Source organism: Mauremys reevesii, linkage group 16 (genome assembly GCF_016161935.1).
Source record: "Mauremys reevesii isolate NIE-2019 linkage group 16, ASM1616193v1, whole genome shotgun sequence".
NCBI lineage: Eukaryota > Metazoa > Chordata > Testudines > Geoemydidae > Mauremys > Mauremys reevesii.
In genome coordinates this window covers 13,439,210-13,455,875 of record NC_052638.1, presented here as the reverse complement: position 1 = coordinate 13,455,875, position 16,666 = coordinate 13,439,210, and the positions used below count along the sequence as shown (strand labels likewise).

At 38.6% G+C, this 16,666-nt stretch overlaps 1 long non-coding RNA gene across 3 annotated transcripts in view; it reads right to left on the bottom strand.

The window, feature by feature from the left end:
- LOC120384507 overlaps positions 1-16,666 on the bottom strand; it is a 146,148-nt gene that overhangs the window by 72,948 nt on the left and 56,534 nt on the right. The window contains exon 5 of one of the 3 annotated variants that reach the window (XR_005588923.1): positions 3,180-3,575. The exons of the other annotated variants lie outside the window; for them this stretch is intronic. This is a non-coding gene — a long non-coding RNA (uncharacterized LOC120384507). Of the gene's footprint in view, positions 1-3,179; positions 3,576-16,666 lie in introns of those variants that run through there. 3 annotated transcript variants of the gene reach the window in all.

Sequence of the window (16,666 nt, the reverse complement as noted above, 5' to 3'; positions counted from 1 at the left end):
GAGCTAAAATCTGGAGAACGTTGGCCTACATTAAAGTGAATTAGAGAGCACACAAGCACATAAAAACATTAAAGGAGATTTGAAAGGTGATTTCAGTGTCATTGCCTTGGGGCAGTAGAAAAGCATGACCAGGCAATTTGTTTCTAGTGGCTGTTTTGCATTAATAAAAACTCTCACACTTGTAAACAAACAAGAAAGATTTGGATACAAGAACTTAACCTTATATAACAAACTTTTACAGCAGCCTCTCTCCGAATTCTCGCTGTGTGCTGTGCATAGACTGTAGTATACGATTTGGGGGTGGTCTCCTTTATCATCTCCTCTTATTATTCAAGGTCCAATGCCATTCGGCCATAATTGTCATACTCTCCCTCCCTGATTTTCACATAATCTCACATACAAGCATGTGAACTTGTTACTTATCATGAAAGTCCAGGGCCTGTTCTAAGTTTGTATAAAGTTTACAGCCAACAAGAATGGTGGAAAGCTGCATGTAATTGGATTTAGTGATTGAGTTACAACTCTTATTTATGCAATCCTCAGTTTCTCCTATTAACAAATCCTGATAGATACCTGATTTTTTGCCAGTGCCATTCTCTTTCGACCTTTGACAGCAACAGATGTTTTATACAGTTTTGTGACAAGCACATTAGAATGCAATAGATGAACAATAGATCAACATCCACAACCAGAATCTTGTAAAATCAAGCCGTTCCTTATCAATGATTTTAAATTTGGGGTTCTTTTTATTTGCCTTCTGCTGTCTGAGCCTTTCAGGTTCATGTTTTCAAATTTTTCTCCATAACCAATAGGCATAGAAACTTTCATTTAATATAGACAGCAGAGATGCTCAGGTAATCATTTGATTGGGGTTTAAGAAAAATGCCAAATATTACTAGACCTGTAACAAAATCTCAAGAGTAGGCAACACTGCAATCAGCTTGATAATATTAATGTAGTATTTAAAAAGCCCTAGCATACTATTCTTCCCTTGCACAGAAGACACAGAAACGTTTCTAAAACTGGCTGAAACCTATATTGGAAAGGTAAAAATTTGAAACCTTTCCATCCATGTGAAAAATAACCATCACCCAAAGCTTTGCCACTGACATCAAAAGTATTGTTCAGGTGCTATTTTTGAGAGCCATGAAAATACATACTCAAACACTAATAAAAAAAATCACTAAAAGTGACATTCTAGGAAGCTCTGACTATTGAAAAACCTAGTATAACTCTTGAATGTCATGTTATTCTATATTAGGCTTGTGTGCTGTGCTATATAGCTCCAATCTTTTTCAGAAAAACTATGATTTGCTAATCCTCGCTTTGTTGAATTATACATGTTATAATCTGTATAGAAAATTAGCAGCCTTTCCTGACCTCTCAGCAAATAATTAAGAGCAGGTGCTATACGTATCTTACTTAGATTTATATGTATATTACTTAGATTATATTTTTATATAAAATATACTAAATACGTATTTACATACAGTATTATAGAGTATAAATAATTAAAATGATGACTGGCAAAATACATGAACAAAGTACAATTTGTGATCTATTAATTCTGTATAAGAGCTCGGTATTATTATTAGGTTTGTATTCATTCATTTACTTGAAGGTTCAGAAAATTCAGCCATTCACAATGAGTTTCCCAGTCAGTCATGTGAATTAGCAAAGTTCTGGCCTATATATATGTATATATCTTTAAGCTGCATGCAGAGCAGACGATAGTCCCTGCTATAGGACTGCTGCTATTCTTGAAACTGAGCGATCTGTGGGGAGTTCTTGCAGCTAGCAGATCCCTTGAATTTAGTTTGGGTCACATTATTGAAGATGGTCTTTACTGTTACAACATCTTCAATAGTGTGGCCCAATCTAAATACAGATTTTTAATATTAAAAGTACAATGACCTGTTGAACTTATGTTAGCAACTATATTGCCATCTCCGGGTCAATAATAATAATAAACATATCTTGGTTAAACAACTGCTTTAAATCCTCCGTGAAATGGATCCCTACAACCACTAGATTAGAACTGGGTAGTCTGGTGGCAAGCTGGGGCTTCTCTTCTGCAAAGCTCTGTTTCTTTTATTGTTACCTCAGCTTCCACACCCATGCTCGCCCCTTCGTCCATTTTGTCCACCCATTGCATCTGGTTGAACAACTAGACCCCAATCCTGCAAACACTTATGCACATGCTCAATTTTATGTTCATCAGTAGCTCTATCAAAGCCAAAGAATTTATAGGAATGGGGTCCTAAAATGTGAGGTCTGCAGGGCAGGGGCTGTATTTTTTGTTACATGTCTATACAACACCTTGCAAAACGGGGCCGACTTTTTATGATGATGCCCAGGCAATACTGTTACATACATACACAACAAATATATGTTTTTAATCATATTGGGAAATACCCTAGCGGTGTAGCGGGAAGCAAATATATTTTTAAATAATAATTAATGTTGGTTGTATTAAATAATTAATGATGGCAGAAAATGTAAATTGTAATTTTACTTTAAAAAATAAAAAAGGAAAAGTCATGCCAAATAATACTTTAATATTTATGATGCTTCTTCTACATGATGGAAATGTTTTAAACTGCAGTCCTCAACAGTTTAAAAGCAGGCGACGATAGCACACCATCAAAAAACAAAGCAAAATGTGTAGGCAATCATGGACAAATCTCACTAGGTGGAGGACAGGTCAAGGTGAGAAAAGGCAAACAATTTTTGTGACAAAAGAACCTATGCTGTGACTTTTGTTGAGGAAATCATGGCTGTGACAAACATACAGCTTTACTCATACTGCAATGATATATTTAGCATGTGGTAAAAATGTTTGGAAATCTCCTTTCATGTTAGATCTTTGTATATTTCATCTCCGCAGCCAGATGAAGTTATTTTGGGGGTGTTTTTGTTGTTGTTGTTGTTTTTAAAGGCCCCCAAAAAGCTCTTGGAAGCCCTTCATACAGAGAAATGACCCATCCCAGCTCTCACAGCAGGCTTGTTGGCTACCATAAACATTACTTCTGATCATATGGAAGCATTGTTGTCTAACGGCTGGGGGGCACTACATAGAGGGTTAGTTTATTTTTTTTTATTTTTACACCAACTTTCTGGTAATGTAGACTACTTGCTGCATTCATCTAGTGGGAACCTAGACCGGTCAATGTGGGTAGATAGAAAATATTTGTGTGCGCACACTCATGCGTGTGTGTGCGTGCATGTATGTGGGAGAGAAATCCTTCTCTAATCTACAGAAGCGGTCTTATCTTTGTTTTACTGGTGAGGCACAGAAAGATAGAGAGACCTGCCCAACGATGGTTGTGACGGAGCAGAGAATGCATCCATGTCTTCAAAGTCCCAGGGTAGGATCCTAACAACTGAGCCACTATAACCACATCACACCATATAATAAGGACCAAGAGAATGCTGGCCAGACAGTCACAGCTCTTCTTTTACAGCACTTCGCACACTGCTACCAACTTCTAATCTGCTCTTGACAAAACAAGTGAAAATTCCTTTCTTTTCCGTATTTTCCTCAGTTTGATAGAGATTGGCAACTTTTGTATTTCCTGGTATGGAAAGAGCAGTGGGAGATTTTTTTTAAAGATTATTTTTAAAAAACTAAAAAAAAAAGATGATTTTGGTTATTTTTCATTTTCCTGCACCTTTCCATGCACTAGAACCAGAAGTGCTGAGATATTATAAGCAAGCCTCCACCGTGATGTCAATTACTAGGCAATAAGTAACTGCTCATCATCCCACAAGGTAGAAGGAGACAGAGAAGTTTATCTCCTGTTGTTAATAAGATGCAAAACAACAACAAAAAAACTAGTAACAGGCCACAAATAATGGAAAGGAATCCAAGGTGAGGAATGAAGACATTATTGATGAAAATCTACATACCAGATGGGAATGCAAAAGCTAGAAGCATTGTAAGAGTTAGAAAGGCCTGTCTAAGGGCCTGATTCAAAGCCCATTAAAATCACCAAGAACAACCGGACACACCAGCAGTTGAACAATGCATTATTGCAGTCACCGTTTGATAGAGGCAGCACAATGCCAGTGTAGAACCCAATGCAGCAAGGTGTCTCCCATGACTGTGTGGAATTAATTTGTACCATATTCAATCACAGAAGGAGGGTTGTTAAGAACCTTTTAGTGAAGCTGCCACTTTTCCCTGAGGAGATGTAGTAATGTTCTTCCTCTTTCTATAAATGACAGCTAGCAAAGAGCAAACACTCAGCCAAGCACATCTCTCCACAGGAAAACAAGTATTCCATAACTATAGGGAGACACAGTTTTTATTGAATCTATTCTTAGTTGTCTGAATGTCATGCAAACACTTGCGTACTTATCCTAATCCTGATCCCAATAAAATCCTACAAAAGCAATGTACATATGGATTATAGAAATTAAACACAATGCTATAGAGAAAATGAATGTGCAGTAAGTCATAAGCCCTACAAAAAACATACATCTGCATTCAAGAAATGTTACTGTTGATTGTTAATGTTGATGCTGAGCCCTCAAGAGGGAGATCTGTAACATACACTCATCAATGGGCACTGGCACTTTCTGTTATGATCCTAGTGGCAAATGAAAAGATGTGCAAAACAGAATGGAACTTCCACATATACCTACATACCCGCCATCCTTACCGTAACATTTTGGAACCTTAAAACAACAGATTCAGTTGAATTTGAATCTGTAAATGGATAAAGACTTGAGGATGTGTTTGCCTCATTTTTTCTGAACCTGCTTGCCAATTTCCTAGTTTATCTCAGATATAACCACCATATTGCTTACATGTTTTTCCAAAAACTCATCTTTGTGCTCTCAAATTGCTATGACATTAATTCTTTGGTTTGGCAACAGCAGAAAGTATCCATTTATTTTGTTCTTATACTACTTGAAAAGCTAATGGAACACCATATCTGAACATTATAAACTCACTTTCAGTTAAAGCTAATATGTGCATCCACATGCTGAGTACTTCTGGCTGTAGGCGTCTCTGGAATACATCAGATTATATTGTGCATTAGAATCCTGATGGACAGTACACTCAAGGATGGTGGCCAGGTTACAGTGAGAGAAGGCAGGGAACTGACCTTTCAGTCTCACAAAAAAGAGCATTATACTAAAGCACCAATCTCAGCCAGCACTTGAAATCTGGATTAAACATGGGTCCCACAACAGGAACAATATCATAGGAATAAATATGCATGAAAAAGAATTGCTAAAGGGGACAATCATCATATCTTCCATTTGCAGATTCAGAACAAATTGACACATTCTAGAGCTGCATAAAGTTGATATATACCACCACCAAAACACTAGGGATGAATCTGCGCATCTGCTTATAACTAAAATTGGAAGACACCAGCTGTGGGCAGATGTACAAACAGAATGTGTTGAGATGTGGCAGAAATGTACATGGCTGATCCCATGACTAAATAAAAAGTATTACATTAAATATATATTTATCTTCAGAATCACAACGAATGTGGTTGTTTTCCATTGGTGAGTATAACCTCACTTCTTTTTCTTAGCACATTTCATTTCTTTCTCACTTAAACACTAGAAGTTTTACATGCTTTTCTTACACCTGAATTGATAATATTCATACATTGCCAAGCAACCTGTCTAAAGACTTGAAACTGTTGGGATTTTGTGGTTCCCAGTGAGTCTGATGCTGGGTAGAATCAAGGGACTTCGATTTGATGCGATGCGATTCAATGCAATTCGATTCAATTCAACAAGGCTTTATTTAATATGTACAAAGGGAGAGCCCCGGTACAAAAATCAGACAGAGTCCCTCCAGCAAGGAGCCCCTCCCCTTGGCCTTCTCTAGAATGTTCCTAGGGTGGTGAGCCACAGCATGCTTCCCTATGCATAAGCACCCTGCAAACCACATTTTATCCAAAATGAACATAGGCATACCCTTCAAAGCATATAATATTTAATAAAAAACTTATTTTTAGGCTAAGACATGTTCCATCTTTAGAGACTAATGTACACATTGCTGACTTCAAAATGTCTCTCATTGAAAAACAAAAAGGCCACAGTTCACACCGCCTATTTCTCAGAAGAGATGAAGAAACATTTGCAAAATTTGAACATATACAAATCAGTCCAGATCAGGCTGAAATTTTTCATCTGAATTTTTTTTTTTAAATTGAAGACTGGCCTGTTACAAAAATCAAAATTCTCTGCTCCCGTCTTCCCCGCCACTCGTCCATCGCTGCAGGACTTTGTGTGGGTGTGAACCCTTTGGCAGAGGCCTGCGCGTGAAATCTTTTAACGTGGGGAAACTGGTGTGCAGGCAGTGACCACATGAGACGTCACATGAGGAAAACCCTCACCCAGTGGCAAGGAGATCCAAGACAACCAGAGGCCTCCCTTCTGCTGCAGCCCCCATCCGCCTTTACAGCCACAGTGTACTAGAAGGTCCTCTCTATGCACCTGCTCCACCATTGGGGTCTTGTGAAGTTTGGACTGTGGTTAGTCAGGAGCCTCACCGGAGGCCTGCTTGCCAAGGGGGACCCTACCAGGAGTATAAAAGCTCCAGATGATGGAGCTCTGAGGGTCTTTAGCCCATGCAAGCCTCTCCACCCTGACAAGGTTGCGGTCTATCAGAGTACAGAAGTGCTTGATGCTCTGGCTTTTTATTATTTGGGGCCTAAAGACCAAAAAGGGAAATTTCCCTCTTTCATGCTGTGAATTTATGATTTCCAAAGAAAGAGATTTCAGGTCAGCTCCTTAAGGACCCATCATTCACAGCTCTTTTCAGTGACAGACAGAGCCAGGACGGTAGTCAAACTCTGACCTGAGAAGCTAAAACAGTGGAGAAGCTGAATTTGCATGAAGCAGCAATCTCATCATGGCATCCTCTGCCCATAATATAGAAGCATTGCAGAATGAAACATTCACACATTCACCATTATGCTGCTTTTAGCTCATTTTAGCAGAGCAAATCCATGAGGCACTGAATTTGTTTGTCATGCTGCATAAGCATAACTGTGTGTTCCCATCAGAGTGCTGTGAGCTTGGACTGTTTACTTGATCCACCCCAGAGTAAAGTTCTCCTTTATTCTGAACCCATTTCACATTGTGAGGTGATTAACTAGACTTAGAACCTATCTTAAATATTGTTTCCTCCCCGTTCCATGCAGGGGTGAATAAAGACAGTGGGCTTGATCCTTCACCACTTACTTACAAAAGGAGTCAATTGAAGTCAATGGGACTTCTTGCGTGAATAAGTATTACCCATGAGAGTAAGGGGTGTAGGTTTGTGCTTTCTATTATATGCCTGGACACACCACACCTTTGCTGCCCCTACCCCCAAACACACACACACAAAAATCCTTCTAATAGTGTATGCTGGATGAATGAGTCATTTATTGCCATTCACTGCCTGCCCACCCTTTCCTGATGTCACATAGTCACACGATGTGAGTGGCTGAGGAACTTTTACACCAGAATCAATCAGGTAGTTGCCACAGCACCTGCTGACTGACTCACAACCGTATTGCAGCCCCTCCAACTTGCAGCATCCAAATCCCAAGGATCTTACCTTTACTCATCTCTTTATTCACCTATTCACTTGCTACTACAATTGCCAATAAAGCCATAATGGCAAGAGTAGGCAAAGCACAGCAACAGAAAATTTGCAGCCCACTAACAATTCCTCTGAGGTCCTTCACCTGAAGTTGTCATGGAGATATTTGTGTCATACACAGAAATAATAACTTATAGTGAGAGAGAACCAAGAAGAGTAGATGAACTCCAGGGAGGAAAGATCTTATTTTCATGCAGAGGTGACTAGTAGTAAAGAACCAAGGATACACAATACAGAAAATATGCTGTTGAGAAATCAACTAGAATGTTTTTCAAAGATTTCTATTTGATCTCAGTGGGTGTTTTACAGATTTTTCCTATAGAAGTAATAATTAAGAAAAGAGAATTTCACATAAACACTGGTATCCTCTTGAGAGGAGTACTTAACATGTTGATGTCTAAATCTAACTGTGATATAGCACTGATAAGAGCTGATCTACTGTACGTTTTCAAACTGGAGAGTTTATTTTCACAGCAGGTAATGATATAGTATTGGACACTATAATTTAGTACATCTTAGATGTGCTTATTAACACGACATACACATGTTCCTGTTGCATGACTGCATAAGAGATTGAACTGTATTAAAGCGTATCTGTTAAGTAACAAGGCAGAGCTAAGATATCTTCAAACACACATAGCAAAGTAGCACCTGGTTTTCCAATGTGATTATGTCCGATAAGTATTGAAATAATTCAGTCTGTAAATAGATTGTGATTTTCCCAAATTTATTTTAAGCTATTTCACTGAATAATTTCTGCAGTTTATTAAGAATATTCAATATTTAAAATTTGCAATTGCTTTGATTGGACTCAAAAGTCACATGGTATAGTTCTGTTCTCTGATTAGATGAGCCTAACTTCATAGTGTTCCAGGGGGAATAGTGATGAAGTCAAAGTTTGCTTTCTGTGAATGTTCTCCATCATTTACTTAAGAGTTGCAGCTCCTGCAGACTATCCTGCCATTACAATCAGTCTCCAGGACATGGGTGGAAAGCAAACACAAAAGGGGCCTCAATCAAGTCAAAGCAAATGTGTTTTAATATTTTACCTGATGTTGGAAATTTTTGTGACAGTATTTACCCATCACAAGTTAGAGATCAGCCCGCTAGAGAACTTTATAATGGGTCAAATGGCTAAGCAGACTGATCAAGTAATCACAAAAAAAATGCATTGTATGGAAGAGAGAGACAGCTGCTTATCTACTAACGTCTAGCTTCTATGAAAGATTGACTAGACAATTAGTAGGCCCACTTGATGTCTTCCAAACAGATGGGCGTAAGTATAAACACCCAAGAAGATACAGTTGGTGCAGTTTTTTTTCGTTTGAACACACAATTGCCATGCACCAGAGACAAACATGAAAAACTACAACACATTCTTTCAGCAGCTCATGGAGTGAAGGAAGACATCAAGTAGGCCTACTCATGGGCTAGGCAATCTTTCATAGAAGCCAGACATTAGTAGACAAGCAGCTGCCTATCTCTTCCATACAATGCATTTCCTCTGTGACTACCATATTAGCTAGCATCAGATTTTGCCAAGTCTTCTGATCACTAGGCACTTTAAACCTGATGACATATTTGACTTTAAAAATGTGAGAGTCAATTAGATGAAGATGAAAACCAGGTTACACTATTATTGGCTCAAGAAATTAAGCTCATGAAAAAACATCAGCCCTGACAACTAACACTACCCTCACCATTCCAGGCCTGGGCTCCTCCCAATCTTACTTCCATTAATCACTCTGCATTGTACCAAGCTGTGTGGCAACTTTATCTCATGCATGATCTGGAACTGGATGAGACCACCAAAACCAACCCAACCATATTTTTAATTATGACTTACTCCAATTTGACTCAAGTGTCTCCATCTGAAAGACTAGTGCTCCAACAATGGCCTCACATCCTCTCTTAAACCTATGCCACCAGGCTACACAATCTCCATGAGAAGTATATCTGGCTGGAGAGGGTGGAAGACATGCAGCATGAGACTGCAAACAATACACTCAATCCAAAACACACATACCTGAAATATAGAGGCTAGTGACGAATCTTTAGCACCCTATGTCCATCTCTACCCAGGACTGATTTCAAGGAAAGCATATGTCTACCCACACAAATGCCATCTCAGCTTTATATTTCCTTTGGTTTAAGACTATGGTAAATGACAAAGTCAAACAAACTATTTAAGGTCAAAGAAAATCTAATCCCTGTCAATCATTTTGATATTAAAAATCAGATTCAGATTAATTACTGCATATATAATTTTAATGCTAGAAGCTGTCAGAGGTGGGCACTGGTATTTTACATAAGGGTAAAACAGATTAGAAATGATTTGCGTTGCTCAGGAATACAGTAGGTTAGCATAAAGAACCACCAAAGCCTGAAAGGAAAAAGAATTTGCAGCTGCCTTTTAGAATTTTGCCTTATGAGTTACTGTAAGATGGGTAGTTTAGTCATCTATAAATTCATATCTGGTTAATGTCTTGGCTTAGAAAGAGCTATAAAATCCATTTTTGCTTGAGGCCACATATATATCTTGAGAATTGATTTTCATTTAAATAAATACTTAGTTTCATAACTGCATGGGGAAAAAAAATCAGTTCTAATCAAGATATCGGATGTTGTGTACATTTTGAGTGGGTGCCAGTGTTTGACTTCACATTACTGATTGAGCCATAGGGAAAGGACAAGAAACCTGATTTAAAAGGTACAGTATGTAAACAAAACATTAAAAGAAAAACTGACTTATTAACATTAAAACTGAAATAAACTTTTATAATCCACATTTCTTTTAATCATTTGTGTCATTTCTTTTACTAGAGCTGGACAAGTAATTATTTTGTCAATTTTTTATTCAATTAATTTCTGTTCTTTTCATTCCTGTTCACAAATTGTCCTCACACTGCTGGCAAGTCAATACTTGAAATTCTTGGTAAATTTTGATTGCATCTGTTGAGTACATGAGAGCAACTCTCAGAATCAGGGTTACAATATGAATTTTAATCTCAAAATGTGAGCATTCACATTCCTCAAATATTCACTTAAAACTCATTGCTTCTGCAGATATTTCTGCTAGTGACTGTGTTTGCTATAATATTAACAAATGTGAACATGAAGGCTTGGAAATACAGCCAAGTGAATCTGACATTTGGGTTCAAGTGAATATTCATGGACAGGTTTTTGAAGTGTTTGCTCAGCTGTACTTTTTGTAGTTCATTCAGCTTGGAGTGTAAAACTAAACCTATCAGTTTCGCTGTCTGTTTTTATGGTTCGTTGTTTTGGTCCTCGTGTTCTAATGCGCTGCTGGTGAGTTTGGATTTCCAACAATGCAGAGAAGTGTTCAATTAAAATGTTCTCAAATGTTCCATGTTGATAAATTGGAGTGGGTTCAGAGAAGAGCCATGAGAATGATTAAAGGATTAGAAAACATGCCTTGCAGTGATAGACTGAAGGAGCTCAGTCTATTTAGATTAATAAATAGAAGGTTAAGAGGTGACTTGATTACAGTCTATAAGTACATGGGGAACAATTATTTAATAATGGGCTCTCCAATCTAGCAAAGAAAGGTATAACATGAGCCAATGGCTAGAAGCTTAAGCTAGATAAATCAGACTGGAAATAAGATGCACTTTTTTTAATGGTGAAAGTCATTAACCACTGGAATAATTTATCAAGGCTTGTGGTAGAGTCTCCATCAATTTTTAACTCAGGATTGGATGTTTTTCTAGAAGATCTGCTCTGGGAATTATTTTGGGGAAGTTCTATGGCCTGTGTTATATAGATCAGGCTAAATGATCACAACGGTCTCTTCTGGACTTGGAATCCATGAATCACCTTGGAAATAACAATGTTATTTGCTTTTCAAATGGCCCTTTTATTCTTCTACAGAAAACACATTTTAGGCCTAAAGTTACTTGGGGCAGATTCTGGAGACTACCTCCTTCCACATTGCACATCTCAGGGCTGGGAGGAGTCAAGATAGCTGTAAAGCCACTTTTGTGATTCCCTTATCCTTGGACCACTGGGCACTGGACCAGTTCCAATGAGCACATTTAGAGCAGCATGTGTTCTAAATTGTATAAACTGCAGGGGAAGTTCCAGCTACCAAGAATTATTGGTGCTCAGCCACACCTTTCTTCTCTTGGGCACCCCATTACATAGTGGATGGCATAGGGCTGGCTATGCTGGCCTATTCCACTTGGGCTTTCCTTTATGCTGCTAGTAGAATCCCTAGCAGGCCAATTGAACTACCGTTCAACCTGGACTGGACTGTTGGAGTGGCGCAAAGAGGTGGAACTGGGGCCAGCTCTGGCCTATTGACCCTATTTCTTCCCTTTGAAAAGTGAATCATGAACTGCTGCTAAGGTCTTTGCAGGCATTTTTAGATGCAGGCTGTTCTTTTTAGTTCAAAATCATTCCTTCTGATCTTTGTTTCAACTGAGTGACAAAGGAATTATGACTTACTTTGAATGGAGGAAGAGAAAGACATTTAAAGAATGCATTCTGGAAATCAGCAATCAGTATATTCCAATTCAGTTCTTGAAAGTGTAGGTTCGTAAGTAATGGTTATACACTATAGAAGATGGACTTTCACACAGGAATTTTCTTCAGAACAAATACCTGGCTGGCTATCTTCTGTTATCACAATAAACCCAAGAAATGAAGTAATGGCTTTGGTTAGTACAAAAACTGGCAAAGCAAAAAAGGGATGCTTTCAAATAATGGTTTGTAACAGTGTGTTTATTCCAGGAGATGATTATTTACAGATTTCAATGAGTTGAACATAACAAATCATACTCTTACTACAAAAAGCACGTTATACCTAAGTACTCATTTTAGTGAGTGAATATGCTGTTGCTGCTGCTGCTGCTAAAAAATCTCTGCTCTGACCATGTTTGTTGGCTGTTCATAATTGCTCATCTTATAGATTCCAGGAATAAATGGCTATTCATCGACCTATTCACTATTAGCCAATTTTGAGATCACAGCTGTTAGAAACCATACATCATAATTTGTGGCTGCAAGAAATTCTTTTTAAAGCTGTTGTGCTGCAGCAGATGCAATAAAAAAAAGAAATCAACCATTTCCAAATGGATCTAATTCCAATTCAATTATAAAATATTTTCCAATTGAAAATACAATTTTTAAAATATTTTTGTTCAACCCCCAAAGGAGCCTGGATTCTCCTCATACATCCTATGGATCCTTTTCAATTTGAATGGGCAAACATATCTACAACACAGGATAAAACTGTATTCTAACCCTATAGCATCCACAAGAACAAACGACCTGAAATGCTCAAACTTCAACCTGAAAGGGAAGCAGTGAACCAAGATATCCCCTTCTCCCACTTTATGTTGTCTTTAGCACTGGACTAATTGGCAACCATAATTAGAAGTAATAATTTAATTAAGGGGATTGCCGGAATTAAGGGGACCAAGATAATAAAATCAGTGTATAATGTCTGCCCGAGTTCATCCACAAAGACCCAACCCATTTAAGTCCCTCCTCGAAGATCCACTTCTGCTATACTGCTTACAGTGAACTGAGTTGACTTGTATGTAAATTGATTGCTGTTGTTCTCTTTCCCATAACTTGTGTCTGTTTGTTTCTCCACCCATAGAGTGAGAGCTCTTTGGAGCAAGGACTGTCCAGAAAGCACATTATGAACACTATTATAAATAAATCAATAATAGCATAGATGGCATTGTCTGGTGGCCACCTGTATTTCAATTCCCCAAACATTACATACTCTAAAGGTGGTTGGGATGGGGCAACAGAGATTTGTCCCCCAAACACCCCACCCCAGACTGAAGATCTGCTTTAATTAGCAAAGAATGTATATGTGCTAACCCAGTAAAAACAAACAATAAGCTATGGGGGGAGTGGAGGGTATGGAGGCTTGCGTCAAGATACATGGTGCCTTCAACCATCTGAAACACGTGCCTGTAGCCTACTAGTGCACCCGCTGTTGGGGCTCACTGCTATCAGACAATGGTTTAAGTTTACATTTTATTATATTTTTTTAATGAGGGGAGTTACACAATCCCTCCTTCCACTGTCTTAGTAAAATAGTAAGAGAAAATATTAGGAAGCAGGTTATAAATATCTTCAGCCCGCTATTCAGAATAAATTGATTGTTCATTTTTCTCTAAATCTCTCTATTTTTTGCAGGTTGTCCTGGACTCTTTAGACCACTTCCCTCTGAAAAGCCCAATTGCCCTTTTAGTTTCAGTTTGTGATCCACCAGACATTTTCAGCTCCCTTTCTTTTAAAAAAATAAATGACCCTACATTTGAAATATTGAGTGGCTTCCAGTGTAGCCTTCACCCTAGAAAACGGGTTAAAAGTGGCTAGAAGGACCACAGAGTGTCTCTCTTCATCACTCTTATCCCTTGCTGTCTTTGTCTAGTACCATCAAAATTTCACATTCACTTAACACGACACAGGAATTTTGCACAGCTGATTTAAGGTTTCTTCACAGCGCAGTTAGCTCAAGTTGTAACTCGAGCATTAACTCTGAACTCAACTCCTGTCCACACACAGAAATCTATACTGTAACTCGAATTAAGTGATGCTTTAATAGTGTGTTGGAAAATTTGCAACCAACTCTCCTTCTGCCTTCTAACAACAGCTAAGGGGAGTGATTGGTTCTTGTGCTCTTCCAGGACAGGGTTCCTCTCCCTAGAGAGTGCTGTTCAGTCAGAATCCCTTCTGTACAGACACCATTAGCTTCTTGGTCAGTGTTTATTCAGGGTGGGAAGAACATTCCATTTATCTTGAGGGGGCCTAACTATATGGTAAATGCATGCTGCTGGATCTGCCCTGGTCTTCTCAGTTTTTCTACTCACACATACAGCTTTACACACACATTCCTTAGATCTCTTCTCTCCTACATGCCTACTACTGACACCGGTCAGATTAAAGTTGTCAGACAGGAGCCTCATGCAAGATCAATTTCAAATGTACTACTACCCCTACAGCCCAACTTTTATCTCTAAGCAGAACATCCATTAGAATCCTATTTAGTAGTCTTCTAAACATATCAATATAACTATAACTCCACAGGTTTCAGAGGGGTAGCCATGTTAGTCTGTATCAGAAAAAAACCAAGGAGTCCTTGTGGCCCAAATAAATGTGTTAGTCTCTAAGGTGCCACAAGGACGCCTCGTGGTGGGTTTTTTTTTATAACTCCGCAGTCACTGACACTAGTACTGAGAATGCAATCTCATTCTATCAAGCCACAATTTTTCATACTGACAAAAGTGTGCTAGATGCTTACTAAGGAGTGAATTTAACATGTTGCTACTGCAAAAGGAAATGTATTTTGCAATATAAAAAGACTCATATTATTTATCACTGATAAATATTCATTTTACTATGAACACTACTCTTAGGTTCAGTGCTGAAAGATATACTAATGTGAAAAGTGATGCAAATGCACATTAGGCGCTAGTCCAGAGAGATTAAAGCAACATGTACCCCCTTCTGTTTTCCAGTGGTAGTGGTTGTTATAATTAAAGATATTCAGCCCACTAGTGTTTTATAAAGTAATACATAACATTATTATACTAGGTGCTAATACTTGTTGCTGAAAAGTCAGCTATTTCTCTTAGCTATTCCCACTAGTAGCCACCCTTTTCCCCCCAACCATGCATTATGAGTGCAAAGTAAATGTTGATTTCATTATGCAGCTTCTTTGCCTTCAAAGAAGGTGAATGCCAGGGAAGTTTTATTAATAAAAAAGGCAAAACAAAACACATGTTGGCATTACCTTTACATAGGCCTGCAACAACTTAGCATCACGGGCAAAACTCTCTGTGTACTGCTGACCATCCTCATAAGACAAATTACCCGTTACTCACTGTTTATCTGCTTATGAAACCTCTCTGCTTGAACAACTGACGCTTCTAATTTGCAGAGATTGATCTCAGTGCCCATAGCATTTTATGTTATTGCCAAGTAGGTGTCTTTTCAAAGTGGCAGTGGCAGTTTCCTACAGTGGTCACCTTAAAAACTTGCTTCTTTTGCCTTAGATGAATATAAAAGACTTCCTCCATTTTTAGAACATTTCTTAAACTTATTGATACCATAGTATCATTGTCTAGTTATCAACATCAACCCGTTACATCCTGCCTGCTAAATAGATTGCAAAGGATTGCCTTCCACTCTATGTAGAGCATCAAGCATGATAAGGTCTTGATTCTGATGGGAAGTGTCTAAAGCTACAATGATATGACCTTTTTAAGTGTAACCACTCTACTTATTCTCTGTTTCCTAGTCTAGGTGCTTCACCCCTTGCAAAATGGTGTTTTTTTTATTTGGAGAACAATGAAAGATACCTCTTGCAGAAGGCATTCTAAGCCAATGGGATGAAAGTTGAAGATCCTAATAATGAAATATAGCTGAAGAACATGTACTTCTTCATTCTGTACACTTACATTTATACAGGAAAAACAAAAAATCCAAACATGATTGCCAAAGGTCAAAAGGCATCAGTATGACCATTAAATATTCCCAGGAGTCAGCTGTTGGTTAAGGAAACTATTAGAGATCTGTAATGACACCTGGCCTCAAACTCAGGCTGACGAGTCAAGGCAATCAGATGCTTATGTCAACATAGCTGGCCCCTTAAACCTTCTCAATCAACTTACCCATAAAGAGAAGATTTGAAGCTGGATATTAATTGGTTTAACTGTCTATGGACTGGCATCCAGCAACCAGAGGTTTAGGAGAATCTGGCCTACTCTTGCAGGAGGGCTCTGAGAATCCACTCTTTAAAGGACCAAACCCTACTTCCCACTTCTGTCTCTACCAGCCATGAGGACATAGGTTGTGTGACAGACCCAGACGAGTGGGGTAGAGGAGTCTGGTCGAGGGCAAATATACTGGTCACTGGATGAGGAGTTTTCTGTTCCCTGAGTGACCAGAGCAGGGGCTGCACTAGAGTAATCAGGAACCTGCTAGAATCAATTAAGGCAGACGGGCTAATTAGAACACCTGCAGCCAATCAAGGCAGGCTAATCAGGGCACCTGGGT